Consider the following 27523-nt stretch of genomic DNA (forward strand, 5'->3'; position numbering starts at 1 on the left):
CTCAGAGGCCCGCCCTTTTAACTGTAGCATCCCCGCAGGTTGCCTAACGGAAATTTTTTTTACACAAGGAAAACGAAGCGACTCAGAGGCCCGCCCTTTTAACTGTAGCATCCCCGCAGGTTGCCTAGTAATCACCGCTAATATGCGGCAAATCCGCCGCACTTTTTTCTACCCTTATTTTTAGGGTACCTAAAATATTTCAGACTCTATCTCCGGCAATAATGGCCATACCGAGGAACGGGATGCGGTCCTGTATTCCCCCTTGACTAACTTCTTACACGATAGCATCAAAATGGCAATCGCGAACACAAACTGATTTTCGAGAAAAAAAGGGGAGGGGTTTAAACCACCCTTCCGCCGACATTCTAGCCGCCATAACTTCGCAGTGCGTGCAGTAACAACAAAGCCGAAGAGTGCGTTGAATACAGCTTGTCGAACTCTATCTTCAGTATAAAGGACAACTCTCTATCCCCGTTCGTTTGGACAGGAGAGGCCGGCAAAATTTCAAAAAATGGTCATTTTAACCTTCCAAAACGGAATTTTTTTTACACAAGGAAAACGAAGCGACTCAGAGGCCCGCCCTTTTAACTGTAGCATCCCCGCAGGTTGCCTAGTAATCACCGCTAATATGCGGCAAATCCGCCGCACTTTTTTCTACCCTTATTTTTAGGGTACCTAAAATATTTCAGACTCTAACTCCGGCAATAATGGCCATACCGAGGAACGGGATGCGGTCCTGTATTCCCCCTTGACTAACTTCTTACACGATAGCATCAAAATGGCAATCGCGAACACAAACTGATTTTCGAGAAAAAAAGGGGAAGGGTTTAAACCACCCTTCCGCCGACATTCTAGCCGCCATAACTTCGCAGTGCGTGCAGTTAGAACAAAGCCGAAGAGTGCGTTGAATACAGCTTGTCGAACTCTATCTTCAGTATAAAGGACAACTCTCTATCCCCGTTCGTTTGGACAGGAGAGGCGGGCAAAATTTCAAAAAATGGTCATTTCTACCTTCCAAAACGGAATTTTTTTTACACTAGGAAAAAGAAAGCGACTCAGAGGCCCGCCCTTTTAACTGTAGCATCCCAGCAGGTTGCCTAGTAATCACCGCTAATATGCGGCAAATCCGCCGCACTTTTTTCTACCCTTATTTTTAGGGTACCTAAAATATTTCAGACTCTAACTCCGGCAATAATGGCCATACCGAGGAACGGGATGCGGTCCTGTATTCCCCCTTGACTGACTTCTTACACGATAGCATCAAAATGGCAATCGCGAACACAAACTGATTTTCGAGAAAAACCACCCTTCCGCCGACATTCTAGCCGCCATAACTTCGTAGTGCGTGCAGTTAGAACAAAGCCGAAGAGTGCGATGAATACAGCTTGTCGAACTCTATCTTCAGTATAAAGGACAACTCTCTATCCCCGTTCGTTTGGACAGGAGAGGCGGGCAAAATTTCAAAAAATGGTCATTTCTACCTTCCAAAACGGAATTTTTTTTACACTAGGAAAACGAAGCGACTCAGAGGCCCGCCCTTTTAACTGTAGCATCCCCGCAGGTTGCCTAACGGAAATTTTTTTTACACAAGGAAAACGAAGCGACTCAGAGGCCCGCCCTTTTAACTGTAGCATCCCCGCAGGTTGCCTAGTAATCACCGCTAATATGCGGCAAATCCGCCGCACTTTTTTCTACCCTTATTTTTAGGGTACCTAAAATATTTCAGACTCTAACTCCGGCAATAATGGCCATACCGAGGAACGGGATGCGGTCCTGTATTCCCCCTTGACTAACTTCTTACACGATAGCATCAAAATGGCAATCGCGAACACAAACTGATTTTCGAGAAAAAAAGGGGAACCACCCTTCCGCCGACATTCTAGCCGCCATAACTTCGCAGTGCGTGCAGTAAGAACAAAGCCGAAGAGTGCGTTGAATACAGCTTGTCGAACTCTATCTTCAGTATAAAGGACAACTCTCTATCCCCGTTCGTTTGGACAGGAGAGGCCGGCAAAATTAAAAAAAATGGTCATTTTGACCTTCCAAAACGGAATTTTTTTTACACAAGGAAAACGAAGCGACTCAGAGGCCCGCCCTTTTAATTGTAGCATCCCCGCAGGTTGCCTAGTAATCACCGCTAATATACGGCAAATCCGCCGCACTTTTTTCTACCCTTATTTTTAGGGTACCTAAAATATTTCAGACTCTAACTCCGGCAATAATGGCCATACCGAGGAACGGGATGCGGTCCTGTATTCCCCCTTGACTAACTTCTTACACGATAGCCTCAAAATGGCAATCGCGAACACAAACTGATTTTCGAGAAGGGAAGGGTTTAAACCACCCTTCCGCCGACATTATAGCCGCCATAACTTCGCAGTGCGTGCAGTAAGAACAAAGCCGAAGAGTGCGTTGAATACAGCTTGTCGAACTCTATCTTCAGTATAAAGGAGAACTCTCTATCCCCGTTCGTTTGGACAGGAGAGGCCGGCAAAATTTCAAAAAATGGTCATTTTGACCTTCCAAAACGGAATTTTTTTTACACAAGGAAAACGAAGCGACTCAGAGGCCCGCCCCTTTAACTGTAGCATCCCCGCAGGTTGCCTAGTAATCACCGTTAATATGCGGCAAATCCGCCGCACTTTTTTCTACCCTTATTTTTAGGGTACCTAAAATATTTCAGACTCTAACTCCGGCAATAATGGCCATACCGAGGAACGGGATGCGGTCCTGTATTCCCCCTTGACTAACTTCTTACACGATAGCATCAAAATGGCAATCGCGAACACAAACTGATTTTCGAGAAAAAAAGGGGAACCACCCTTCCGCCGACATTCTAGCCGCCATAACTTCGCAGTGCGTGCAGTAAGAACAAAGCCGAAGAGTGCGTTGAATACAGCTTGTCTAACTCTATCTTCAGTATAAAGGACAACTCTCTATCCCCGTTCCTTTGGACAGGAGAGGCCGGCAAAATTTCAAAAAATGGTCATTTTGAACTTCCAAAACGGAATTTTTTTTACACAAGGAAAAACGAAGCGACTCAGAGGCCCGCCCCTTTAACTGTAGCATCCCCGCAGGTTGCCTAGTAATCACCGCTAATATGCGGCAAATCCGCCGCACTTTTTTCTACCCTTATTTTTAGGGTACCTAAAATATTTCAGACTCTAACTCCGGCAATAATGGCCATACCGAGGAACGGGATGCGGTCCTGTATTCCCCCTTGACTAACTTCTTACACGATAGCATCAAAATGGCAATCGCGAACACAAACTGATTTTCGAGAAAAAAAGGGGAACCACCCTTCCGCCGACATTCTAGCCGCCATAACTTCGCAGTGCGTGCAGTAAGAACAAAGCCGAAGAGTGCGTTGAATACAGCTTGTCGAACTCTATCTTCAGTATAAAGGACAACTCTCTATCCCCGTTCGTTTGGACAGGAGAGGCCGGCAAAATTTCAAAAAATGGTCATTTTGACCTTCCAAAACGGAATTTTTTTTACACAAGGAAAACGAAGCGACTCAGAGGCCCGCCCCTTTAACTGTAGCATCCCCGCAGGTTGCCTAGTAATCACCGCTAATATGCGGCAAATCCGCCGCACTTTTTTCTACCCTTATTTTTAGGGTACCTAAAATATTTCAGACTCTAACTCCGGCAATAATGGCCATACCGAGGAACGGGATGCGGTCCTGTATTCCCCCTTGACTAACTTCTTACACGATAGCATCAAAATGGCAATCGCGAATACAAACTGATTTTCGAGAAAAAAAGGGGAACCACCCTTCCGCCGACATTCTAGCCGCCATAACTTCCCAGTGCGTGCAGTAAGAACAAAGCCGAAGAGTGCGTTGAATACAGCTTGTCGAACTCTATCTTCAGTATAAAGGACAACTCTCTATCCCCGTTCGTTTGGACAGGAGAGGCCGGCAAAATTTCAAAAAATGGTCATTTTGACCTTCCAAAACGGAATTTTTTTTACACAAGGAAAACGAAGCGACTCAGAGGCCCGCCCCTTTAACTGTAGCATCCCCGCAGGTTGCCTAGTAATCACCGCTAATATGCGGCAAATCCGCCGCACTTTTTTCTACCCTTATTTTTAGGGTACCTAAAATATTTCAGACTCTAACTCCGGCAATAATGGCCATACCGAGGAACGGGATGCGGTCCTGTATTCCCCCTTGACTAACTTCTTACACGATAGCATCAAAATGGCAATCGCGAACACAAACTGATTTTCGAGAAAAAAAGGGGAACCACCCTTCCGCCGACATTCTAGCCGCCATAACTTCGCAGTGCGTGCAGTAAGAACAAAGCCGAAGAGTGCGTTGAATACAGCTTGTCTAACTCTATCTTCAGTATAAAGGACAGCTCTCTATCCCCGCTCGTTTGGACAGGAGAGGCCGGCAAAATTTCAAAAAATGGTCATTTTGACCTTCCAAAACGGAATTTTTTTTACACAAGGAAAACTAAGTGACTCAGAGGCCCGCCCTTTTAACTGTAGCATCCCCGCAGGTTGCCTAGTAATCAACGCTAATATGCGGCAAATCCGCCGCACTTTTTTCTACCCTTATTTTTAGGGTACCTAAAATATTTCAGACTCTAACTCCGGCAATATTGGCCATACCGAGGAACGGGATGCAGTCCTGTATTCCCCCTTGACTAACTTCTTACACGATAGCATCAAAATGGCAATCGCGAACACAAACTGATTTTCGAGAAAAAAAGGGGAAGGGTTTAAACCACCCTTCCGCCGACATTCTAGCCGCCATAACTTCGCAGTGCGTGCAGTAAGAACAAAGCCGAAGAGTGCGTTGAATACAGCTTGTCTAACTCTATCTTCAGTATAAAGGACAACTCTCTATCCCCGCTCGTTTGGACAGGAGAGGCCGGTAAAATTTCAAAAAATGGTCATTTTGACCTTCCAAAACGGAATTTTTTTTACACAAGGAAAACGAAGTGACTCAGAGGCCCGCCCTTTTAACTGTAGCATCCCCGCAGGTTGCCTAGTAATCACCGCTAATATGCGGCAAATCCGCCGCACTTTTTTCTACCCTTATTTTTAGGGTACCTAAAATATTTCAGACTCTAACTCCGCCAATATTGGCCATACCGAGGAACGGGATGCGGTCCTGTATTCCCCCTTGACTAACTTCTTACACGATAGCATCAAAATGGCAATCGCGAACACAAACTGATTTTCGAGAAAAAAAGGGGAAGGGTTTAAACCACCCTTCCGCCGACATTCTAGCCGCCATAACTTCGCAGTGCGTGCAGTAAGAACAAAGCCGAAGAGTGCGTTGAATACAGCTTGTCGAACTCTATCTTCAGTATAAAGGACAACTCTCTATCCCCGTTCCTTTGGACAGGAGAGGCCGGCAAAATTTCAAAAAATGGTCATTTTGACCTTCCAAAACGGAATTTTTTTTACACAAGGAAAACGAAGCGACTCAGAGGCCCGCCCCTTTAACTGTAGCATCCCCGCAGGTTGCCTAGTAATCACCGCTAATATGCGGCAAATCCGCCGCACTTTTTTCTACCCTTATTTTTAGGGTACCTAAAATATTTCAGACTCTAACTCCGGCAATAATGGCCATACCGAGGAACGGGATGGGGTCCTGTATTCCCCCTTGACTAACTTCTTACACGATAGCATCAAAATGGCAATCGCGAACACAAACTGATTTTCGAGAAAAAAAGGGGAACCACCCTTCCGCCGACATTCTAGCCGCCATAACTTCGCAGTGCGTGCAGTAAGAACAAAGCCGAAGAGTGCGTTGAATACAGCTTGTCTAACTCTATCTTCAGTATAAAGGGCAACTCTCTATCCCCGCTCGTTTGGACAGGAGAGGCCGGCAAAATTTCAAAAAATGGTCATTTTGACCTTCCAAAACGGAATTTTTTTTACACAAGGAAAACGAAGTGACTCAGAGGCCCGCCCTTTTAACTGTAGCATCCCCGCAGGTTGCCTAGTAATCACCGCTAATATGCGGCAAATCCGCCGCACTTTTTTCTACCCTTATTTTTAGGGTACCTAAAATATTTCAGACTCTAACTCCGGCAATATTGGCCATACCGAGGAACGGGATGCGGTCCTGTATTCCCCCTTGACTAACTTCTTACACGATAGCATCAAAATGGCAATCGCGAACACAAACTGATTTTCGAGAAAAAAAGGGGAAGGGTTTAAACCACCCTTCCGCCGACATTCTAGCCGCCATAACTTCGCAGTGCGTGCAGTAAGAACAACGCCGAAGAGTGCGTTGAATACAGCTTGTCGAACTCTATCTTCAGTATAAAGGACAACTCTATATCCCCGTTCGTTTGGACAGGAGAGGCCGGCAAAATTAAAAAAAATGGTCATTTTGACCTTCCAAAACGGAATTTTTTTTACACAAGGAAAACGAAGCGACTCAGAGGCCCGCCCTTTTAACTGTAGCATCCCCGCAGGTTGCCTAGTAATCACCGCTAATATGCGGCAAATCCCCCGCACTTTTTTCTACCCTTATTTTTAGGGTACCTAAAATATTTCAGACTCTAACTCCGGCAATAATGGCCATACCGAGGAACGGGATGCGGTCCTGTATTCCCCCTTGACTAACTTCTTACACGATAGCATCAAAATGGCAATCGCGAACACAAACTGATTTTCGAGAAAAACCACCCTTCCGCCGACATTCTAGCCGCCATAACTTCGCAGTGCGTGCAGTACGAACAAAGCCGAAGAGTGCGTTGAATACAGCTTGTCGAACTCTATCTTCAGTATAAAGGACAACTCTCTATTCCCGTTCGTTTGGACAGGAGAGGCGGGCAAAATTTCAAAAAATGGTCATTTCTACCTTCCAAAACGGAATTTTTTTTACACTAGGAAAACGAAGCGACTCAGAGGCCCGCCCTTTTAACTGTAGCATCCCCGCAGGTTGCCTAGTAATCACCGCTAATATGCGGCAAATCCGCCGCACTTTTTTTTACCCTTATTTTTAGGGTACCTAAAATATTTCAGACTCTAACTCCGGCAATAATGGCCATACCGAGGAACGGGATGCGGTCCTGTATTCCCCCTTGACTAACTTCTTATACGATAGCTTCAAAATGGCAATCGCGAACACAAACTGATTTTCGAGAAAAAAAGGGGAAGGGCGTGCAGTAAGAACAAAGCCGAAGAGTGCGTTGAATACAGCTTGTCGAACTCTATCTTCAGTATAAAGGACAACTCTCTATCCCCGTTCGTTTGGACAGGAGAGGCCGGCAAAATTTCAAAAAATGGTCATTTTGACCTTCCAAAACGGAATTTTTTTTACACAATGAAAACGAAGCGACTCAGAGGCCCGCCCTTTTAACTGTAGCATCCCCGCAGGTTGCCTAGTAATCACCGCTAATATGCGGCAAATCCGCCGCACTTTTTTCTACCCTTATTTTTAGGGTACCTAAAATATTTCAGACTCTAACTCCGGCAATAATGGCCATACCGAGGAACGGGATGCGGTCCTGTATTCCCCCTTGACTAACTTCTTACACGATAGCATCAAAATGGCAATCGCGAACACAAACTGATTTTCGAGAAAAACCACCCTTCCGCCGACATTCTAGCCCCCATAACTTCGCAGTGCGTGCAGTTAGAACAAAGCCGAAGAGTGCGATGAATACAGCTTGTCGAACTCTATCTTCAGTATAAAGGACAACTCTCTATCCCCGTTCGTTTGGACAGGAGAGGCGGGCAAAATTTCAAAAAATGGTCATTTCTACCTTCCAAAACGGAATTTTTTTTACACTAGGAAAACGAAGTGACTCAGAGGCCCGCCCTTTTAACTGTAGCATCCCCGCAGGTTGCCTAACGGAAATTTTTTTTACACAAGGAAAACGAAGCGACTCAGAGGCCCGCCCTTTTAACTGTAGCATCCCCGCAGGTTGCCTAGTAATCACCGCTAATATGCGGCAAATCCGCCGCATTTTTTTCTACCCTTATTTTTAGGGTACCTAAAATATTTCAGACTCTATCTCCGGCAATAATGGCCATACCGAGGAACGGGATGCGGTCCTGTATTCCCCCTTGACTAACTTCTTACACGATAGCATCAAAATGGCAATCGCGAACACAAACTGATTTTCGAGAAAAAAAGGGGAGGGGTTTAAACCACCCTTCCGCCGACATTCTAGCCGCCATAACTTCGCAGTGCGTGCAGTAACAACAAGGCCGAAGAGTGCGTTGAATACAGCTTGTCGAACTCTATCTTCAGTATAAAGGACAACTCTCTATCCCCGTTCGTTTGGACAGGAGAGGCCGGCAAAATTTCAAAAAATGGTCATTTTGACCTTCCAAAACGGAATTTTTTTTACACAAGGAAAACGAAGCGACTCAGAGGCCCGCCCTTTTAACTGTAGCATCCCCGCAGGTTGCCTAGTAATCACCGCTAATATGCGGCAAATCCGCCGCACTTTTTTCTACCCTTATTTTTAGGGTACCTAAAATATTTCAGACTCTAACTCCGGCAATAATGGCCATACCGAGGAACGGGATGCGGTCCTGTATTCCCCCTTGACTAACTTCTTACACGATAGCATCAAAATGGCAATCGCGAACACAAACTGATTTTCGAGAAAAAAAGGGGAAGGGTTTAAACCACCCTTCCGCCGACATTCTAGCCGCCATAACTTCGCAGTGCGTGCAGTACGAACAAAGCCGAAGAGTGCGTTGAATACAGCTTGTCTAACTCTATCTTCAGTATAAAGGACAACTCTCTATCCCCGTTCGTTTGGACAGGAGATGCCGGCAAAATTTCAAAAAACGGTCATTTTGACCTTCCAAAACGGAATTTTTTTACACAAGGAAAACGAAGCGACTCAGAGGCCCGCCCTTTTAACTGTAGCATCCGCGAAGGTTGCCTAGTAATCACCGCTAATATGCGGCAAATCCGCCGCACTTTTTTCTACCCTTATTTTTAGGGTACCTAAAATATTTCAGACTCTAACTCCGGCAATAATGGCCATACCGAGGAACGGGATGCGGTCCTGTATTCCCCCTTGACTGACTTCTTACACGATAGCATCAAAATGGCAATCGCGAACACAAACTGATTTTCGAGAAAAACCACCCTTCCGCCGACATTCTAGCCGCCATAACTTCGCAGTGCGTGCAGTAAGAACAAAGTCGAAGAGTGCGATGAATACAGCTTGTCGAACTCTATCTTCAGTATAAAGGACAACTCTCTATCCCCGTTCGTTTGGACAGGAGAGGCGGGCAAAATTTCAAAAAATGGTCATTTCTACCTTCCAAAACGGAATTTTTTTTACACTAGGAAAAAGAAAGCGACTCAGAGGCCCGCCCTTTTAACTGTAACATCCCAGCAGGTTGCCTAGTAATCACCGCTAATATGCGGCAAATCCGCCGCACTTTTTTCTACCCTTATTTTTAGGGTACCTAAAATATTTCAGACTCTAACTCCGGCAATAATGGCCATACCGAGGAACGGGATGCGGTCCTGTATTCCCCCTTGACTAACTTCTTACACGATAGCATCAAAATGGCAATCGCGAACACAAACTGATTTTCGAGAAAAAAAGGGGAAGGGTTTAAACCACCCTTCCGCCGACATTCTAGCCGCCATAACTTCGCAGTGCGTGCAGTACGAACAAAGCCGAAGAGTGCGTTGAATACAGCTTGTCTAACTCTATCTTCAGTATAAAGGACAACTCTCTATCCCCGTTCGTTTGGACAGTAGATGCCGGCAAAATTTCAAAAAACGGTCATTTTGACCTTCCAAAACGGAATTTTTTTACACAAGGAAAACGAAGCGACTCAGAGGCCCGCCCTTTTAACTGTAGCATCCCCGAAGGTTGCCTAGTAATCACCGCTAATATGCGGCAAATCCGCCGCACTTTTTTCTACCCTTATTTTTAGGGTACCTAAAATATTTCAGACTCTAACTCCGGCAATAATGGCCATACCGAGGAACGGGATGCGGTCCTGTATTCCCCCTTGACTGACTTCTTACACGATAGCATCAAAATGGCAATCGCGAACACAAACTGATTTTCGAGAAAAACCACCCTTCCGCCGACATTCTAGCCGCCATAACTTCGCAGTGCGTGCAGTACGAACAAAGCCGAAGAGTGCGTTGAATACAGCTTGTCGAACTCTATCTTCAGTATAAAGGACAACTCTCATCCCCGTTCGTTTGGACAGGAGAGGCGGGCAAAATTTCAAAAAATGGTCATTTCTACCTTCCAAAACGGAATTTTTTTTACACTAGGAAAACGAAGCGACTCAGAGGCCCGCCCTTTTAACTGTAGCATCCCCGCAGGTTGCCTAGTAATCACCGCTAATATGCGGCAAATCCGCCGCACTTTTTTTTACCCTTATTTTTAGGGTACCTAAAATATTTCAGACTCTAACTCCGGCAATAATGGCCATACCGAGGAACGGGATGCGGTCCTGTATTCCCCCTTGACTAACTTCTTATACGATAGCTTCAAAATGGCAATCGCGAACACAAACTGATTTTCGAGAAAAAAAGGGGAAGGGCGTGCAGTAAGAACAAAGCCGAAGAGTGCGTTGAATACAGCTTGTCGAACTCTATCTTCAGTATAAAGGACAACTCTCTATCCCCGTTCGTTTGGACAGGAGAGGCGGGCAAAATTTCAAAAAATGGTCATTTCTACCTTCCAAAACGGAATTTTTTTTACACTAGGAAAACGAAGCGACTCAGAGGCCCGCCCTTTTAACTGTAGCATCCCCGCAGGTTGCCTAGTAATCACCGCTAATATGCGGCAAATCCGCCGCACTTTTTTCTACCCTTATTTTTAGGGTACCTAAAATATTTCAGACTCTAACTCCGGCAATAATGGCCATACCGAGGAACGGGATGCGGTCCTGTATTCCCCCTTGACTAACTTCTTACACGATAGCATCAAAATGGCAATCGCGAACACAAACTGATTTTCGAGAAAAACCACCCTTCCGCCGACATTCTAGCCGCCATAACTTCGCAGTGCGTGCAGTAAGAACAAAGTCGAAGAGTGCGATGAATACAGCTTGTCGAACTCTATCTTCAGTATAAAGGACAACTCTCTATCCCCGTTCGTTTGGACAGGAGAGGCGGGCAGATTTTCAAAAAATGGTCATTTCTACCTTCCAAAACGGAATTTTTTTTACACTAGGAAAAAGAAAGCGACTCAGAGGCCCGCCCTTTTAACTGTAACATCCCAGCAGGTTGCCTAGTAATCACCGCTAATATGCGGCAAATCCGCCGCACTTTTTTCTACCCTTATTTTTAGGGTACCTAAAATATTTCAGACTCTAACTCCGGCAATAATGGCCATACCGAGGAACGGGATGCGGTCCTGTATTCCCCCTTGACTAACTTCTTACACGATAGCATCAAAATGGCAATCGCGAACACAAACTGATTTTCGAGAAAAACCACCCTTCCGCCGACATTCTAGCCGCCATAACTTCGTAGTGCGTGCAGTTAGAACAAAGCCGAAGAGTGCGATGAATACAGCTTGTCGAACTCTATCTTCAGTATAAAGGACAACTCTCTATCCCCGTTCGTTTGGACAGGAGAGGCGGGCAAAATTTCAAAAAATGGTCATTTCTACCTTCCAAAACGGAATTTTTTTTACACTAGGAAAACGAAGCGACTCAGAGGCCCGCCCTTTTAACTGTAGCATCCCCGCAGGTTGCCTAACGGAAATTTTTTTTACACAAGGAAAACGAAGCGACTCAGAGGCCCGCCCTTTTAACTGTAGCATCCCCGCAGGTTGCCTAGTAATCACCGCTAATATGCGGCAAATCCGCCGCACTTTTTTCTACCCTTATTTTTAGGGTACCTAAAATATTTCAGACTCTAACTCCGGCAATAATGGCCATACCGAGGAACGGGATGCGGTCCTGTATTCCCCCTTGACTAACTTCTTACACGATAGCATCAAAATGGCAATCGCGAACACAAACTGATTTTCGAGAAAAAAAGGGGAACCACCCTTCCGCCGACATTCTAGCCGCCATAACTTCGCAGTGCGTGCAGTAAGAACAAAGCCGAAGAGTGCGTTGAATACAGCTTGTCGAACTCTATCTTCAGTATAAAGGACAACTCTCTATCCCCGTTCGTTTGGACAGGAGAGGCCGGCAAAATTAAAAAAAATGGTCATTTTGACCTTCCAAAACGGAATTTTTTTTACACAAGGAAAACGAAGCGACTCAGAGGCCCGCCCTTTTAATTGTAGCATCCCCGCAGGTTGCCTAGTAATCACCGCTAATATACGGCAAATCCGCCGCACTTTTTTCTACCCTTATTTTTAGGGTACCTAAAATATTTCAGACTCTAACTCCGGCAATAATGGCCATACCGAGGAACGGGATGCGGTCCTGTATTCCCCCTTGACTAACTTCTTACACGATAGCATCAAAATGGCAATCGCGAACACAAACTGATTTTCGAGAAAAAAAGGGGAAGGGTTTATTTAAACCACCCTTCCGCCGACATTCTAGCCGCCATAACTTCGCAGTGCGTGCAGTAAGAACAAAGCCGAAGAGTGCGTTGAATACAGCTTGTCGAACTCTATCTTCAGTATAAAGAACAACTCTCTATCCCCGTTCGTTTGGACAGGAGAGGCCGGCAAAATTTCAAAAAATGGTCATTTTGACCTTCCAAAACGGAATTTTTTTTACACAAGGAAAACGAAGCGACTCAGAGGCCCGCCCTTTTAACTGTAGCATCCCCGCAGGTTGCCTAGTAATCACCGCTAATATGCGGCACATCCGCCGCACTTTTTTCTACCCTTATTTTTAGGGTACCTAAAATATTTCAGACTCTAACTCCGGCAATAATGGCCATACCGAGGAACGGGATGCGGTCCTGTATTCCCCCTTGACTAACTTCTTACACGATAGCATCAAAATGGCAATCGCGAACACAAACTAATTTTCGAGAAAAAAAGGGGAAGGGTTTAAACCACCCTTCCGCCGACATTCTAGCCGCCATAACTTCGCAGTGCGTGCAGTAAGAACAAAGCCGAAGAGTGCGTTGAATACAGCTTGTCGAACTCTATCTTCAGTATAAAGGACAACTCTCTATCCCCGTTCGTTTGGACAGGAGAGGCCGGCAAAATTAAAAAAAATGGTCATTTTGACCTTCCAAAACGGAATTTTTTTTACACAAGGAAAACGAAGCGACTCAGAGGCCCGCCCTTTTAACTGTAGCATCCCCGCAGGTTGCCTAGTAATCACCGCTAATATGCGGCAAATCCGCCGCACTTTTTTCTACCCTTATTTTTAGGGTACCTAAAATATTTCAGACTCTAACTCCGGCAATAATGGCCATAACGAGGAACGGGATGCGGTCCTGTATTCCCCCTTGACTAACTTCTTACACGATAGCATCAAAATGGCAATCGCGAACACAAACTGATTTTCGAGAAAAACCACCCTTCCGCCGACATTCTAGCCGCCATAACTTCGCAGTGCGTGCAGTAAGAACAAAGTCGAAGAGTGCGATGAATACAGCTTGTCGAACTCTATCTTCAGTATAAAGGACAACTCTCTATCCCCGTTCGTTTGGACAGGAGAGGCGGGCAAAATTTCAAAAAATGGTCATTTCTACCTTCCAAAACGGAATTTTTTTTACACTAGGAAAAAGAAAGCGACTCAGAGGCCCGCCCTTTTAACTGTAACATCCCAGCAGGTTGCCTAGTAATCACCGCTAATATGCGGCAAATCCGCCGCACTTTTTTCTACCCTTATTTTTAGGGTACCTAAAATATTTCAGACTCTAACTCCGGCAATAATGGCCATACCGAGGAACGGGATACGGTCCTGTATTCCCCCTTGACTAACTTCTTACACGATAGCATCAAAATGGCAATCGCGAACACAAACTGATTTTCGAGAAAAAAAGGGGAAGGGTTTAAACCACCCTTCCGCCGACATTCTAGCCGCCATAACTTCGCAGTGCGTGCAGTAAGAACAACGCCGAAGAGTGCGTTGAATACAGCTTGTCGAACTCTATCTTCAGTATAAAGGACAACTCTCTATCCCCGTTCGTTTGGACAGGAGAGGCCGGCAAAATTAAAAAAAATGGTCATTTTGACCTTCCAAAACGGAATTTTTTTTACACAAGGAAAACGAAGCGCCTCAGAGGCCCGCCCTTTTAACTGTAGCATCCCCGCAGGTTGCCTAGTAATCACCGCTAATATGCGGCAAATCCCCCGCACTTTTTTCTACCCTTATTTTTAGGGTACCTAAAATATTTCAGACTCTAACTCCGGCAATAATGGCCATACCGAGGAACGGGATGCGGTCCTGTATTCCCCCTTGACTAACTTCTTACACGATAGCATCAAAATGGCAATCGCGAACACAAACTGATTTTCGAGAAAAACCACCCTTCCGCCGACATTCTAGCCGCCATAACTTCGTAGTGCGTGCAGTTAGAACAAAGCCGAAGAGTGCGATGAATACAGCTTGTCGAACTCTATCTTCAGTATAAAGGACAACTCTCTATCCCCGTTCGTTTGGACAGGAGAGGCGGGCAAAATTTCAAAAAATGGTCATTTCTACCTTCCAAAACGGAATTTTTTTTACACTAGGAAAACGAAGCGACTCAGAGGCCCGCCCTTTTAACTGTAGCATCCCCGCAGGTTGCCTAACGGAAATTTTTTTTACACAAGGAAAACGAAGCGACTCAGAGGCCCGCCCTTTTAACTGTAGCATCCCCGCAGGTTGCCTAGTAATCACCGCTAATATGCGGCAAATCCGCCGCACTTTTTTCTACCCTTATTTTTAGGGTACCTAAAATATTTCAGACTCTAACTCCGGCAATAATGGCCATACCGAGGAACGGGATGCGGTCCTGTATTCCCCCTTGACTAACTTCTTACACGATAGCATCAAAATGGCAATCGCGAACACAAACTGATTTTCGAGAAAAAAAGGGGAACCACCCTTCCGCCGACATTCTAGCCGCCATAACTTCGCAGTGCGTGCAGTAAGAACAAAGCCGAAGAGTGCGTTGAATACAGCTTGTCGAACTCTATCTTCAGTATAAAGGACAACTCTCTATCCCCGTTCGTTTGGACAGGAGAGGCCGGCAAAATTAAAAAAAATGGTCATTTTGACCTTCCAAAACGGAATTTTTTTTACACAAGGAAAACGAAGCGACTCAGAGGCCCGCCCTTTTAATTGTAGCATCCCCGCAGGTTGCCTAGTAATCACCGCTAATATACGGCAAATCCGCCGCACTTTTTTCTACCCTTATTTTTAGGGTACCTAAAATATTTCAGACTCTAACTCCGGCAATAATGGCCATACCGAGGAACGGGATGCGGTCCTGTATTCCCCCTTGACTAACTTCTTACACGATAGCATCAAAATGGCAATCGCGAACACAAACTGATTTTCGAGAAAAAAAGGGGAAGGGTTTATTTAAACCACCCTTCCGCCGACATTCTAGCCGCCATAACTTCGCAGTGCGTGCAGTAAGAACAAAGCCGAAGAGTGCGTTGAATACAGCTTGTCGAACTCTATCTTCAGTATAAAGGACAACTCTCTATCCCCGTTCGTTTGGACAGGAGAGGCCGGCAAAATTTCAAAAAATGGTCATTTTGACCTTCCAAAACGGAATTTTTTTTACACAAGGAAAACGAAGCGACTCAGAGGCCCGCCCTTTTAACTGTAGCATCCCCGCAGGTTGCCTAGTAATCACCGCTAATATGCGGCAAATCCGCCGCACTTTTTTCTACCCTTATTTTTAGGGTACCTAAAATATTTCAGACTCTAACTCCGGCAATAATGGCCATACCGAGGAACGGGATGCGGTCCTGTATTCCCCCTTGACTAACTTCTTACACGATAGCATCAAAATGGCAATCGCGAACACAAACTGATTTTCGAGAAAAACCACCCTTCCGCCGACATTCTAGCCGCCAAAACTTCGCAGTGCGTGCAGTTAGAACAAAGCCGAAGAGTGCGATGAATACAGCTTGTCGAACTCTATCTTCAGTATAAAGGACAACTCTCTATCCCCGTTCGTTTGGACAGGAGAGGCGGGCAAAATTTCAAAAAATGGTCATTTCTACCTTCCAAAACGGAATTTTTTTTACACTAGGAAAACGAAGCGACTCAGAGGCCCGCCCTTTTAACTGTAGCATCCCCGCAGGTTGCCTAACGGAAATTTTTTTTACGCAAGGAAAACGAAGCGACTCAGAGGCCCGCCCTTTTAACTGTAGCATCCCCGCAGGTTGCCTAGTAATCACCGCTAATATGCGGCAAATCCGCCGCACTTTTTTCTACCCTTATTTTTAGGGTACCTAAAATATTTCAGACTCTAACTCCGGCAATATTGGCCATACCGAGGAACGGGATGCGGTCCTGTATTCCCCCTTGACTAACTTCTTACACGATAGCCTCAAAATGGCAATCGCGAACACAAACTGATTTTCGAGAAGGGAAGGGTTTAAACCACCCTTCCGCCGACATTATAGCCGCCATAACTTCGCAGTGCGTGCAGTAAGAACAAAGCCGAAGAGTGCGTTGAATACAGCTTGTCGAACTCTATCTTCAGTATAAAGGACAACTCTCTATCCCCGTTCGTTTGGACAGGAGAGGCCGGCAAAATTTCAAAAAATGGTCATTTTGACCTTCCAAAACGGAATTTTTTTTACACAAGGAAAACGAAGCGACTCAGAGGCCCGCCCCTTTAACTGTAGCATCCCCGCAGGTTGCCTAGTAATCACCGTTAATATGCGGCAAATCCGCCGCACTTTTTTCTACCCTTATTTTTAGGGTACCTAAAATATTTCAGACTCTAACTCCGGCAATAATGGCCATACCGAGGAACGGGATGCGGTCCTGTATTCCCCCTTGACTAACTTCTTACACGATAGCATCAAAATGGCAATCGCGAACACAAACTGATTTTCGAGAAAAAAAGGGGAACCACCCTTCCGCCGACATTCTAGCCGCCATAACTTCGCAGTGCGTGCAGTAAGAACAAAGCCGAAGAGTGCGTTGAATACAGCTTGTCTAACTCTATCTTCAGTATAAAGGACAACTCTCTATCCCCGTTCCTTTGGACAGGAGAGGCCGGCAAAATTTCAAAAAATGGTCATTTTGAACTTCCAAAACGGAATTTTTTTTACACAAGGAAAAACGAAGCGACTCAGAGGCCCGCCCCTTTAACTGTAGCATCCCCGCAGGTTGCCTAGTAATCACCGCTAATATGCGGCAAATCCGCCGCACTTTTTTCTACCCTTATTTTTAGGGTACCTAAAATATTTCAGACTCTAACTCCGGCAATAATGGCCATACCGAGGAACGGGATGCGGTCCTGTATTCCCCCTTGACTAACTTCTTACACGATAGCATCAAAATGGCAATCGCGAACACAAACTGATTTTCGAGAAAAAAAGGGGAACCACCCTTCCGCCGACATTCTAGCCGCCATAACTTCGCAGTGCGTGCAGTAAGAACAAAGCCGAAGAGTGCGTTGAATACAGCTTGTCGAACTCTATCTTCAGTATAAAGGACAACTCTCTATCCCCGTTCGTTTGGACAGGAGAGGCCGGCAAAATTTCAAAAAATGGTCATTTTGACCTTCCAAAACGGAATTTTTTTTACACAAGGAAAACGAAGCGACTCAGAGGCCCGCCCCTTTAACTGTAGCATCCCCGCAGGTTGCCTAGTAATCACCGCTAATATGCGGCAAATCCGCCGCACTTTTTTCTACCCTTATTTTTAGGGTACCTAAAATATTTCAGACTCTAACTCCGGCAATAATGGCCATACCGAGGAACGGGATGCGGTCCTGTATTCCCCCTTGACTAACTTCTTACACGATAGCATCAAAATGGCAATCGCGAATACAAACTGATTTTCGAGAAAAAAAGGGGAACCACCCTTCCGCCGACATTCTAGCCGCCATAACTTCCCAGTGCGTGCAGTAAGAACAAAGCCGAAGAGTGCGTTGAATACAGCTTGTCGAACTCTATCTTCAGTATAAAGGACAACTCTCTATCCCCGTTCGTTTGGACAGGAGAGGCCGGCAAAATTTCAAAAAATGGTCATTTTGACCTTCCAAAACGGAATTTTTTTTACACAAGGAAAACTAAGTGACTCAGAGGCCCGCCCTTTTAACTGTAGCATCCCCGCAGGTTGCCTAGTAATCACCGCTAATATGCGGCAAATCCGCCGCACTTTTTTCTACCCTTATTTTTAGGGTACCTAAAATATTTCAGACTCTAACTCCGGCAATATTGGCCATACCGAGGAACGGGATGCGGTCCTGTATTCCCCCTTGACTAACTTCTTACACGATAGCATCAAAATGGCAATCGCGAACACAAACTGATTTTCGAGAAAAAAAGGGGAAGGGTTTAAACCACCCTTCCGCCGACATTCTAGCCGCCATAACTTCGCAGTGCGTGCAGTAAGAACAAAGCCGAAGAGTGCGTTGAATACAGCTTGTCTAACTCTATCTTCAGTATAAAGGACAACTCTCTATCCCCGCTCGTTTGGACAGGAGAGGCCGGTAAAATTTCAAAAAATGGTCATTTTGACCTTCCAAAACGGAATTTTTTTTACACAAGGAAAACGAAGTGACTCAGAGGCCCGCCCTTTTAACTGTAGCATCCCCGCAGGTTGCCTAGTAATCACCGCTAATATGCGGCAAATCCGCCGCACTTTTTTCTACCCTTATTTTTAGGGTACCTAAAATATTTCAGACTCTAACTCCGCCAATATTGGCCATACCGAGGAACGGGATGCGGTCCTGTATTCCCCCTTGACTAACTTCTTACACGATAGCATCAAAATGGCAATCGCGAACACAAACTGATTTTCGAGAAAACAAGGGGAAGGGTTTAAACCACCCTTCCGCCGACATTCTAGCCGCCATAACTTCGCAGTGCGTGCAGTAAGAACAAAGCCGAAGAGTGCGTTGAATACAGCTTGTCGAACTCTATCTTCAGTATAAAGGACAACTCTCTATCCCCGTTCCTTTGGACAGGAGAGGCCGGCAAAATTTCAAAAAATGGTCATTTTGACCTTCCAAAACGGAATTTTTTTTACACAAGGAAAACGAAGCGACTCAGAGGCCCGCCCCTTTAACTGTAGCATCCCCGCAGGTTGCCTAGTAATCACCGCTAATATGCGGCAAATCCGCCGCACTTTTTTCTACCCTTATTTTTAGGGTACCTAAAATATTTCAGACTCTAACTCCGGCAATAATGGCCATACCGAGGAACGGGATGGGGTCCTGTATTCCCCCTTGACTAACTTCTTACACGATAGCATCAAAATGGCAATCGCGAACACAAACTGATTTTCGAGAAAAAAAGGGGAACCACCCTTCCGCCGACATTCTAGCCGCCATAACTTCGCAGTGCGTGCAGTAAGAACAAAGCCGAAGAGTGCGTTGAATACAGCTTGTCTAACTCTATCTTCAGTATAAAGGGCAACTCTCTATCCCCGCTCGTTTGGACAGGAGAGGCCGGCAAAATTTCAAAAAATGGTCATTTTGACCTTCCAAAACGGAATTTTTTTTACACAAGGAAAACGAAGTGACTCAGAGGCCCGCCCTTTTAACTGTAGCATCCCCGCAGGTTGCCTAGTAATCACCGCTAATATGCGGCAAATCCGCCGCACTTTTTTCTACCCTTATTTTTAGGGTACCTAAAATATTTCAGACTCTAACTCCGGCAATATTGGCCATACCGAGGAACGGGATGCGGTCCTGTATTCCCCCTTGACTAACTTCTTACACTATAGCATCAAAATGGCAATCGCGAACACAAACTGATTTTCGAGAAAAAAAGGGGAAGGGTTTAAACCACCCTTCCGCCGACATTCTAGCCGCCATAACTTCGCAGTGCGTGCAGTAAGAACAAAGCCGAAGAGTGCGTTGAATACAGCTTGTCGAACTCTATCTTCAGTATAAAGGACAACTCTCTATCCCCGTTCGTTTGGACAGGAGAGGCCGGCAAAATTTCAAAAAATGGTCATTTTGACCTTCCAAAACGGAATTTTTTTTACACAAGGAAAACGAAGCGACTCAGAGGCCCGCCCCTTTAACTGTAGCATCCCCGCAGGTTGCCTAGTAATCACCGCTAATATGCGGCAAATCCGCCGCACTTTTTTCTACCCTTATTTTTAGGGTACCTAAAATATTTCAGACTCTAACTCCGGCAATAATGGCCATACCGAGGAACGGGATGCGGTCCTGTATTCCCCCTTGACTAACTTCTTACACGATAGCATCAAAATGGCAATCGCGAACACAAACTGATTTTCGAGAAAAAAAGGGGAACCACCCTTCCGCCGACATTCTAGCCGCCATAACTTCGCAGTGCGTGCAGTAAGAACAAAGCCGAAGAGTGCGTTGAATACAGCTTGTCGAACTCTATCTTCAGTATAAAGGACAACTCTCTATCCCCGTTCGTTTGGACAGGAGAGGCCGGCAAAATTTCAAAAAATGGTCATTTTGACCTTCCAAAACGGAATTTTTTTTACACAAGGAAAACGAAGCGACTCAGAGGCCCGCCCCTTTAACTGTAGCATCCCCGCAGGTTGCCTAGTAATCACCGCTAATATGCGGCAAATCCGCCGCACTTTTTTCTACCCTTATTTTTAGGGTACCTAAAATATTTCAGACTCTAACTCCGGCAATAATGGCCATACCGAGGAACGGGATGCGGTCCTGTATTCCCCCTTGACTAACTTCTTACACGATAGCATCAAAATGGCAATCGCGAATACAAACTGATTTTCGAGAAAAAAAGGGGAACCACCCTTCCGCCGACATTCTAGCCTCCATAACTTCCCAGTGCGTGCAGTAAGAACAAAGCCGAAGAGTGCGTTGAATACAGCTTGTCGAACTCTATCTTCAGTATAAAGGACAACTCTCTATCCCCGCTCGTTTGGACAGGAGAGGCCGGCAAAATTTCAAAAAATGGTCATTTTGACCTTCCAAAACGGAATTTTTTTTACACAAGGAAAACGAAGCGACTCAGAGGCCCGCCCTTTTAACTGTAGCATCCCCGCAGGTTGCCTAGTAATCACCGCTAATATGCGGCAAATCCGCCGCACTTTTTTCTACCCTTATTTTTAGGGTACCTAAAATATTTCAGACTCTAACTCCGGCAATAATGGCCATACCGAGGAACGGGATGCGGTCCTGTATTCCCCCTTGCCTAACTTCTTACACGATAGCATCAAAATGGCAATCGCGAACACAAACTGATTTTCGAGAAAAAAAGGGGAACCACCCTTCCGCCGACATTCTAGCCGCCATAACTTCCCAGTGCGTGCAGTAAGAACAAAGCCGAAGAGTGCGTTGAATACAGCTTGTCGAACTCTATCTTCAGTATAAAGGACAACTCTCTATCCCCGTTCCTTTGGACAGGAGAGGCCGGCAAAATTTCAAAAAATGGTCATTTTGACCTTCCAAAACGGAATTTTTTTTACACAAGGAAAACGAAGCGACTCAGAGGCCCGCCCCTTTAACTGTGCAATCCCCGCAGGTTGCCTAGTAATCACCGCTAATATGCGGCAAATCCGCCGCACTTTTTTCTACCCTTATTTTTAGGGTACCTAAAATATTTCAGACTCTAACTCCGGCAATAATGGCCATACCGAGGAACGGGATGCGGTCCTGTATTCCCCCTTGACTAACTTCTTACACGATAGCATCAAAATGGCAATCGCCAACACAAACTGATTTTCGAGAAAAAAAGGGGAACCACCCTTCCGCCGACATTCTAGCCGCCATAACTTCGCAGTGCGTGCAGTAAGAACAAAGCCGAAGAGTGCGTTGAATACAGCTTGTCTAACTCTATCTTCAGTATAAAGGACAACTCTCTATCCCCGCTCGTTTGGACAGGAGAGGCCGGCAAAATTTCAAAAAATGGACATTTTGACCTTCCAAAACGGAATTTTTTTTACACAAGGAAAACGAAGTGACTCAGAGGCCCGCCCTTTTAACTGTAGCATCCCCGCAGGTTGCCTAGTAATCACCGCTAATATGCGGCAAATCCGCCGCACTTTTTTCTACCCTTATTTTTAGGGTACCTAAAATATTTCAGACTCTAACTCCGCCAATATTGGCCATACCGAGGAACGGGATGCGGTCCTGTATTCCCCCTTGACTAACTTCTTACACGATAGCATCAAAATGGCAATCGCGAACACAAACTGATTTTCGAGAAAAAAAGGGGAAGGGTTTAAACCACCCTTCCGCCGACATTCTAGCCGCCATTACTTCGCAGTGCGTGCAGTAAGAACAAAGCCGAAGAGTGCGTTGAATACAGCTTGTCGAACTCTATCTTCAGTATAAAGGACAACTCTCTATCCCCGTTCCTTTGGACAGGAGAGGCCGGCAAAATTTCAAAAAATGGTCATTTTGACCTTCCAAAACGGAATTTTTTTTACACAAGGAAAACGAAGCGACTCAGAGGCCCGCCCCTTTAACTGTAGCATCCCCGCAGGTTGCCTAGTAATCACCGCTAATATGCGGCAAATCCGCCGCACTTTTTTCTACCCTTATTTTTAGGGTACCTAAAATATTTCAGACTCTAACTCCGGCAATAATGGCCATACCGAGGAACGGGATGCGGTCCTGTATTCCCCCTTGACTAACTTCTTACACGATAGCATCAAAATGGCAATCGCGAACACAAACTGATTTTCGAGAAAAAAAGGGGAACCACCCTTCCGCCGACATTCTAGCCGCCATAACTTCGCAGTGCGTGCAGTAAGAACAAAGCCGAAGAGTGCGTTGAATACAGCTTGTCGAACTCTATCTTCAGTATAAAGGACAACTCTCTATCCCCGTTCGTTTGGACAGGAGAGGCCGGCAAAATTTCAAAAAATGGTCATTTTGACCTTCCAAAACGGAATTTTTTTTACACAAGGAAAACGAAGCGACTCAGAGGCCCGCCCCTTTAACTGTAGCATCCCCGCAGGTTGCCTAGTAATCACCGCTAATATGCGGCAAATCCGCCGCACTTTTTTCTACCCTTATTTTTAGGGTACCTAAAATATTTCAGACTCTAACTCCGGCAATAATGGCCATACCGAGGAACGGGATGCGGTCCTGTATTCCCCCTTGACTAACTTCTGACACGATAGCATCAAAATGGCAATCGCGAATACAAACTGATTTTCGAGAAAAAAAGGGGAACCACCCTTCCGCCGACATTCTAGCCGCCATAACTTCCCAGTGCGTGCAGTAAGAACAAAGCCGAAGAGTGCGTTGAATACAGCTTGTCGAACTCTATCTTCAGTATAAAGGACAACTCTCTATCCCCGCTCGTTTGGACAGGAGAGGCCGGCAAAATTTCAAAAAATGGTCATTTTGACCTTCCAAAACGGAATTTTTTTTACACAAGGAAAACGAAGCGACTCAGAGGCCCGCCCTTTTAACTGTAGCATCCCCGCAGGTTGCCTAGTAATCACCGCTAATATGCGGCAAATCCGCCGCACTTTTTTCTACCCTTATTTTTAGGGTACCTAAAATATTTCTGACTCTAACTCCGGCAATAATGGCCATACCGAGGAACGGGATGCGGTCCTGTATTCCCCCTTGCCTAACTTCTTACACGATAGCATCAAAATGGCAATCGCGAACACAAACTGATTTTCGAGAAAAAAAGGGGAACCACCCTTCCGCCGACATTCTAGCCGCCATAACTTCCCAGTGCGTGCAGTAAGAACAAAGCCGAAGAGTGCGTTGAATACAGCTTGTCGAACTCTATCTTCAGTACAAAGGACAACTCTCTATCCCCGTTCGTTTGGACAGGAGAGGCCGGCAAAATTTCAAAAAATGGTCATTTTGACCTTCCAAAACGGAATTTTTTTTACACAAGGAAAACGAAGCGACTCAGAGGCCCGCCCCTTTAACTGTAGCATCCCCGCAGGTTGCCTAGTAATCACCGCTAATATGCGGCAAATCCGCCGCACTTTTTTCTACCCTTATTTTTAGGGTACCTAAAATATTTCAGACTCTAACTCCGGCAATAATGGCCATACCGAGGAACGGGATGCGGTCCTGTATTCCCCCTTGCTTAACTTCTTACACGATAGCATCAAAATGGCAATCGCGAACACAAACTGATTTTCGAGAAAAAAAGGGGAACCACCCTTCCGCCGACATTCTAGCCGCCATAACTTCCCAGTGCGTGCAGTAAGAACAAAGCCGAAGAGTGCGTTGAATACAGCTTGTCTAACTCTATCTTCAGTATAAAGGACAACTCTCTATCCCCGCTCGTTTGGACAGGAGAGGCCGGCAAAATTTCAAAAAATGGTCATTTTGACCTTCCAAAACGGAATTTTTTTTACACAAGGAAAACGAAGTGACTCAGAGGCCCGCCCTTTTAACTGTAGCATCCCCGCAGGTTGCCTAGTAATCACCGCTAATATGCGGCAAATCCGCCGGACTTTTTTCTACCCTTATTTTTAGGGTACCTAAAATATTTCAGACTCTAACTCCGGCAATATTGGCCATACCGAGGAACGGGATGCGGTCCTGTATTCCCCCTTGACTAACTTCTTACACGATAGCATCAAAATGGCAATCGCGAACACAAACTGATTTTCGAGAAAAAAACCACCCTTCCGCCGACATTCTAGCCGCCATAACTTCGCAGTGCGTGCAGTAAGAACAAAGCCGAAGAGTGCGTTGAATACAGATTGTCGAACTCTATCTTCAGTATAAAGGACAACTCTCTATCCCCGTTCGTTTGGACAGGAGAGGCCGGCAAAATTTAAAAAAATGGTCATTTTGACCTTCCAAAACGGAATTTTTTTTACACAAGGAAAACGAAGCGACTCAGAGGCCCGCCCTTTTAACTGTAGCATCCCCGCAGGTTGCTCTAGTAATCACCGCTAATATGCGGCAAATCCGCCGCACTCTTCTCTACCCTTATTTTTAGGGTACCTAAAATATTTCAGACTCTAACTCCGGCAATAATGGCCATACCGAGGAACGGGATGCGGTCCTGTATTCCCCCTTGACTAACTTCTTACACGATAGCATCAAAATGGCACTCGCGAACATCGCCGACATTCTAGCCGCCATAACTTCGCAGTGCGTGCAGTAAGAACAAAGCCGAAGAGTGCGTTGAATACAGCTTGTCGAACTCTATCTTCAGTATAAAGGACAACTCTCTATCCCCGCTCGTTTGGACAGGAGAGGCCGGCAAAATTTCAAAAAATGGTCATTTTGACCTTCCAAAACGGAATTTTTTTTACACAAGGAAAACGAAGCGACTCAGAGGCCCACCCCTTTAACTGTAGCATCCCCGCAGGTTGCCTAGTAATCACCGCTAAAATGCGGCAAATCCGCCGCACTTTTTTCTACCCTTATTTTTAGGGTACCTAAAATATTTCAGACTCTAACTCCGGCAATAATGGCCATACCGAGGAACGGGATGGGGTCCTGTATTCCCCCTTGACTAACTTCTTACACGATAGCATCAAAATGGCAATCGCGAATACAAACTGATTTTCGAGAAAAAAAGGGGAACCACCCTTCCGCCGACATTCTAGCCGCCATAACTTCCCAGTGCGTGCAGTAAGAACAAAGCCGAAGAGTGCGTTGAATACAGCTTGTCTAACTCTATCTTCAGTATAAAGGACAACTCTCTATCCCCGCTCGTTTGGACAGGAGAGGCCGGCAAAATTTCAAAAAATGGTCATTTTGACCTTCCAAAACGGAATTTTTTTTACACAAGGAAAACGAAGCGACTCAGAGGCCCGCCCTTTTAACTGTAGCATCCCCGCAGGTTGCCTAGTAATCACCGCTAATATGCGGCAAATCCGCCGCACTTTTTTCTACCCTTATTTTTAGGGTACCTAAAATATTTCAGACTCTAACTCCGGCAATAATGGCCATACCGAGGAACGGGATGCGGTCCTGTATTCCCCCTTGCCTAACTTCTTACACGATAGCATCAAAATGGCAATCGCGAACACAAACTGATTTTCGAGAAAAAAAGGGGAACCACCCTTCCGCCGACATTCTAGCCGCCATAACTTCGCAGTGCGTGCAGTAAGAACAAAGCCGAAGAGTGCGTTGAATACAGCTTGTCGAACTCTATCTTCAGTATAAAGGACAACTCTCTATCCCCGTTCCTTTGGACAGGAGAGGCCGGCAAAATTTCAAAAAATGGTCATTTTGACCTTCCAAAACGGAATTTTTTTTACACAAGGAAAACGAAGCGACTCAGAGGCCCGCCCCTTTAACTGTAGCATCCCCGCAGGTTGCCTAGTAATCACCGCTAATATGCGGCAAATCCGCCGCACTTTTTTCTACCCTTATTTTTAGGGTACCTAAAATATTTCAGACTCTAACTCCGGCAATAATGGCCATACCGAGGAACGGGATGGGGTCCTGTATTCCCCCTTGACTAACTTCTTACACGATAGCATCAAAATGGCAATCGCGAACACAAACTGATTTTCGAGAAAAAAAGGGGAACCACCCTTCCGCCGACATTCTAGCCGCCATAACTTCGCAGTGCGTGCAGTAAGAACAAAGCCGAAGAGTGCGTTGAATACAGCTTGTCTAACTCTATCTTCAGTATAAAGGGCAACTCTCTATCCCCGCTCGTTTGGACAGGAGAGGCCGGCAAAATTTCAAAAAATGGTCATTTTGACCTTCCAAAACGGAATTTTTTTTACACAAGGAAAACGAAGTGACTCAGAGGCCCGCCCTTTTAACTGTAGCATCCCCGCAGGTTGCCTAGTAATCACCGCTAATATGCGGCAAATCCGCCGCACTTTTTTCTACCCTTATTTTTAGGGTACCTAAAATATTTCAGACTCTAACTCCGGCAATATTGGCCATACCGAGGAACGGGATGCGGTCCTGTATTCCCCCTTGACTAACTTCTTACACGATAGCATCAAAATGGCAATCGCGAACACAAACTGATTTTCGAGAAAAAAAGGGGAAGGGTTTAAACCACCCTTCCGCCGACATTCTAGCCGCCATAACTTCGCAGTGCGTGCAGTAAGAACAAAGCCGAAGAGTGCGTTGAATACAGCTTGTCGAACTCTATCTTCAGTATAAAGGACAACTCTCTATCCCCGTTCGTTTGGACAGGAGAGGCCGGCAAAATTTCAAAAAATGGTCATTTTGACCTTCCAAAACGGAATTTTTTTTACACAAGGAAAACGAAGCGACTCAGAGGCCCGCCCCTTTAACTGTAGCATCCCCGCAGGTTGCCTAGTAATCACCGCTAATATGCGGCAAATCCGCCGCACTTTTTTCTACCCTTATTTTTAGGGTACCTAAAATATTTCAGACTCTAACTCCGGCAATAATGGCCATACCGAGGAACGGGATGCGGTCCTGTATTCCCCCTTGACTAACTTCTTACACGATAGCATCAAAATGGCAATCGCGAACACAAACTGATTTTCGAGAAAAAAAGGGGAACCACCCTTCCGCCGACATTCTAGCCGCCATAACTTCGCAGTGCGTGCAGTAAGAACAAAGCCGAAGAGTGCGTTGAATACAGCTTGTCGAACTCTATCT

At 45.5% G+C, this 27523-nt stretch overlaps 1 protein-coding gene across 1 annotated transcript in view; it reads right to left on the minus strand.

Moving 5' to 3' along the window:
* LOC138706528 (zinc carboxypeptidase A 1-like) overlaps positions 1–27523 on the minus strand; it is a 148655-nt gene that overhangs the window by 54349 nt on the left and 66783 nt on the right. The window lies entirely within an intron of this gene.

Source organism: Periplaneta americana, chromosome 9 (genome assembly GCF_040183065.1).
Source record: "Periplaneta americana isolate PAMFEO1 chromosome 9, P.americana_PAMFEO1_priV1, whole genome shotgun sequence".
In the NCBI taxonomy this organism is placed as follows: Eukaryota; Metazoa; Arthropoda; class Insecta; order Blattodea; family Blattidae; genus Periplaneta; species Periplaneta americana.